Source organism: Gossypium arboreum, chromosome 9, assembly GCF_025698485.1.
Source record: "Gossypium arboreum isolate Shixiya-1 chromosome 9, ASM2569848v2, whole genome shotgun sequence".
In the NCBI taxonomy this organism is placed as follows: Eukaryota; Viridiplantae; Streptophyta; class Magnoliopsida; order Malvales; family Malvaceae; genus Gossypium; species Gossypium arboreum.
This window is the reverse complement of record NC_069078.1, coordinates 16,711,682-16,716,788: the sequence shown is the minus strand read 5'-3', so window position 1 is coordinate 16,716,788 and position 5,107 is coordinate 16,711,682. Positions and strand designations below refer to the sequence as shown.

Below are 5,107 nucleotides of genomic sequence, written 5' to 3'. Positions count from 1 at the left end.
TGATCTATCTGCTCTATCTGTTGGTGCTCAAAATGGTCTATCTGATCAAATTATCGCTACTTTAAGCGGTCAAACCACTCGAAAATATAGTCAAGTGGGACAAAATGTGCAGCAGTAGGGTGACACAGAGGAGGAGGGAGTGAGTTGGGTCTTTATGTTAAGATGATCATCATTCGGAAGCTCATACTTATCCTGAGAATCTGAATGAGATAGTGTGTATCGGCGGAGACCCGCTCCGTGTAGGCGCTCAATCATCCATATATGACTCATAATAGATAATTCTTACTAGATCATTTGTCCAACCAATGTGAATGATGAAGTCTGCTTCGAGGTGTCAAGCAGTCCAAAATATCTTGCTAGTCGAGTCATGTAAGGGCCCAAACAGATAAGATCCTTCCTACTTTGGTTGAACTGGTGGAGACAAGATACGGCCACAAAATAGGCAACATCAATAGGGCATTGCATTGCCATTCTCGAAAAAAAATAAGCGTCATACATACCAATAACCCCCGTACTCTCCCTATGACCAGTCAGTGTGTGCACCAGAATGACATGAATGTAGCACAGTGCCAAGGGTAGACAATTCACCTTTGACTAACTTGGGTTGTATTGTGCTTCTGTCGCAGTGATCTTTGACCAACAGAGTGGAGTTGCGTAATGAATGTGTCGGGATAATTTGGAGAACATCGGGGTATTCATAAACTCTTCGAAATAATGTCCAAGGGTAACTCTGAAACCCAGAGCTCTAAGATAACGTGTCATACCCTCGAGTCAGAAAGATATAGTGCACAATTCATCCCACTTAGACATAGCCTACTGTAGAAAGAATATTGAACAAAACTCTATTGTGAATTTTGAATAAGTAGGCTCCACGATAGAAAAAAGACCTATCCCACGGAGCTATGTCAATTAGGGTCTAAACTCTATCAACTAAGTGGATCGCTTGTAAGGCCTCCTAGTCGATGCCACAACCCAAACCCAAGGGTCGCTCCTTTAAGTGTTAATATTGATTCTCATATGGGCTTGGAGGAAATTGGAAACATGGATGTCTCGCAGCTATAATGGGGGCAGAAAATGAGGTTGCACTCGGTGTCTTCCACTTTTTGAAGTGAGGACAACGACCTTAGATTTACCTCGAGTGTTATAAAGTACCTGAAAGAGTAGATAATAAACAAATATCATAACACTAGAAACATCAGCATCAGTAATAAGCTAATCGAACAGATAGGCAAATCAATATACGAAATAGAACAAATTAGCATGCAATTTATTTCATGACGAACATCGAATCACTTTACTACTATACCTAAAATCTACTCCTAAAACAAACTAGAAATAATACTAATTAGGCATAAATAATTTAACTCAACTAAATTAATAATCTAAGATTAACAATAGTAATAATAATAAATATAAGAAACATAATAAACACAATACTAATAATAATAGTAATAGAAATAAAAACAACACTAATAATAATAATAATAATAATAATAATAATAATAATAATAATAATAATAATAATAATAACGTAATAAAATGAAAAAATAAAGGGAGAACAAACGATAGTGTTAGGGTTAACAGTGACCGTGATGCACATGGCAGTGGTCGATGGAGGTGTGCTGGTCTAAAGAAAAGGATGGTGGTAGAACCGGGATCATGTGCGACGGTGGGAAAGTAACGGTGGTTGAACAGAAGTGGACAGAAATAAAAAGGAAAGGGAAAGTAAAAATATGGGTAGGAAGATGATGTTGTTGTCGATCATGCGTGTAGATTTGGGGGTAAGGTAAGGGGAAAGGCCGGTGATGAAAATAAATTGTGAAGGGGAAGGGAGTTGGTGGCTACAACGACGGTGGTGTTACACCAATGAGGGGGAAAACTAGTAGAGAGGGAGGGGAATAGTTTGACAGCGATGAAACAGTTGACAGGGTTGACGATGACGAGGGAAAGACTAATGACGACTAGGATTTTGGGTAGGGGGCTAGTAAAATGGCGTGAAAGAGAAGAAAAAAAAGTAAAAAAATTAGGGCTTTGGGTTAAAAAATAAGGCACAGAAGTGTAATTGGCTCGTGTTGGGCCACACAACCGTGCCTCTAGCCCATGTATACCCTCTAAGGTCATGTGTAACTCAAATATTAAAAAAATAAGCTCCAGATCATAGTCTATTGCAGACCGTGTAATACTTCAAAAAATAGGTAAAAAAAAGCCTAGTATCCACACGGCCTAGGACATGCCCGTGTGCTAGGTCGTGTGTCTCACACGACCATGTTTCTAGGCCATGTAACTCATTGATGCCATGTGTGTCAAAAGAAAATTGGAAAAATTAGCTCCAGTATGCACACAGCTTGAGACATGCTCATGTGTCTAGGTCATGTGTCCCACACAGTCATGTCTCCAGGCCATGTGGATCAGCCCAAATTGTGTGGTCCTTTTTTTATTTTTATTTTAAATTTTTTTGAATTTTTTTAAAGTAATAAAAATAAAAATAAATGTACTATATATATATATATATATAAAGAAACATGTTATACATGCAACAAAATTAAAAGAAATAAAAATTAACACCCGAGTTGCGTCTTGAGAAGCGCTTATTTATAGTCTAAGTTCGACTCCCCTTTTTAAGCTCACGGTTAATATGGATCTTGGAGCCAAAGCTCCTCTTTCACGTTGTCAATATTACCACCAAAATAAAGTTTAAGATGAAAATTATTTACCTTAAATGTGTCGTAATCAGGGTGTGTTATCTCAATGGCTCTGTATGGAAAGATGATTTTTTACCACAAATGGGTCCGACCCTCTTGACTTAAGCTCTGAAGGGAACATTCGTGGATTTGACTTGTCTAGTAGCACTTTATCCCCAACTTTGAATTGGTTTGTTCTTTTTACATGCACATTATAGCGTTGCCTAGTTATTTCTTTAATTGTTTTTAGGGTCTCATCAACATTTATTCGCTATTCATCTAATTCATCGAGTTGTACCATTTTCTCTCATTTAGTCCATTGATTTCTATCACCTTGAGATGGATACTATTTGAACACGTATTCATTAATGAATTCCTATAAGGAATGTCGAGCCGCATGATTACTAACATTAATATAAAAACGAGTACCATCTCACTCACTAGGAATTCTAACAAAATCACGTGCTTGAAGAGTAACATTTTCATCACCTATACTCAGCACAAACTCACCATTACCTACATCAATAGCAGTCCTAGCAATGGCTAAAAAGGATCGACCTAAGATCATAAATACCCCAATATTCTCTTTGATGTCCAATATAACAAAAACAACAGGGAATATAAATTTATTGACTTTAACAAGTACATTTTGAATAATACCCTTAGGATACCTAACTGATCTGTCAGTTAATTGAATATTCATCCTAGTGGGTTTTGGTTCCTTGAGACCAAGTTGTTTGAACATTTTATAAGGCAAAACATTCATACTAGCCCCCCAAATCAACTAAAGCCTTTTCAACATTTAAACTACCAATAAGACAAGGAATAATAAAACTCTCTAGATCTTTAACCTTGTTAGGTAATTTGTTTTGAAGAATGACCAAGCAATCCTCATTGAGCTCCACAATTGACAAGTCGTCTAACTTCCTTTTATTTGTTAACAGCTCCTTTAAAAATTTTGCATACTTTGGCATTTACGAAAAAGCTTCAACAAAAGGTAAGTTAATATGCAATTTTTCAAAAGTTCAAGAAATTTACCATATTGTTCTTTTATGCGGTCTTGCTTCAATGCTGACAGATATAGAATTCTTGGTTTGTATTCTCTAACTACCTGCTTATGCTCTTTCTTGTTTTCCTTAACCCGTCATTTTTCTCAATAGCTTCTAGATTCAACTTCTTTTTAGGCTCGACTAACCCTTCCACGGTTTGAACAGTGATTGTGTGAACTTGCTAGTTTCAGTGTTACTAGGTAAGCTATCTTGTTGTCTCTCCGAAACCAATTTAGCAAGCTATCCAATCTAATTTTCAAGTCCCTTAATTGATGCTTGCTGATTTTTCAAAACTATTTCAGAGTTTTGAAATCGAATATTAGACACCAAAATAAATTTAGCTAACATCTCCTCAATGTTTGATTTTTTTTTCTTGATGATAAGGTTGTTGAAAACCCGGAAAGGGTTGTGACCTTTGATTTCCTTGCCCACCCTAAGAAAAATTTGGATGATTCCTCAATCCTCAATTATAACTATTGTTACAGGGGTTATTTTGAGGTCTAGAATTACTACATATAAAGTCTAATTGCTTATGTTTCCTGTTAGACTTGAAGGGTAAATATTTTGAATTAATCATCCCCGCTCCATTCGCATCACATTGCATTACTGAATTCACCTACTTAGAAAAATTCAAACCATCAATTTTCTTACCAAGAGCTTCAACCTGATTCTCCAACATAGAAATTGCATCAATCTCAAAAACTTCTGTTGCCTTAGTAGGTTTTTCTCTCGTAACTTGCCACTAATAATTATTCAGTGTCATCAGGTTTTTCTCTCGTAACTTGCCACTAATAATTATTCAGTGTCATCTCCTCAATAAACTCTTGAGCTACCTTAGGTGTTTTGTTATTCAATGTTTCTCCAATTGCTACATCAATCATATGTCTAGTTGAGGGATTCAAACTATTGTAAAAAGTTTGAACTTTGAGCCACAAAAGTAGTCTATAGTGAGGACACATTCTCAACAAATCCTTAAATCTCTCTCATGTATCATAAAGTGTCTCAATATCAAATTGAGCAAAAGCATAGATATCATTCCTCAATTTAGCTATTTTAGCCGGTAGAAAATATTTCAACAAAAACTTCTCAGTCATTTGATTCCAAGTCGTGATAGAACCCTGTGGAAATGAATTCAACCACTATTTTGCCTTGCTCCTCAAAGAAAATGGGAACAACCATAAGCGTATGGCATCATCAATAACACCATTGCTCTTGAAAGTGTCGCAAATCTCTAGAAAGTTAGTCAAATGAGCATTCGGATCTTCATCTTGCAATCCATCAAACTGAACATATTTCTGCATCATTTGAATTATATTCGGCTTTATATCAAAATTATTCACTACAATTGTCAGTCTGACAATACTCGATTCAGCCCCA

General features: G+C 36.3%; 1 non-coding gene across 1 annotated transcript; it reads left to right on the top strand.

The window, feature by feature from the left end:
- The first annotated feature begins 4,669 nt into the window (after positions 1-4,669).
- Positions 4,670-4,776, top strand: LOC128281242 (small nucleolar RNA R71). The gene has a single exon (XR_008271455.1). It is a non-coding gene; the product is annotated as a small nucleolar RNA R71 (small nucleolar RNA).
- Positions 4,777-5,107: the final 331 nt, after the last annotated feature.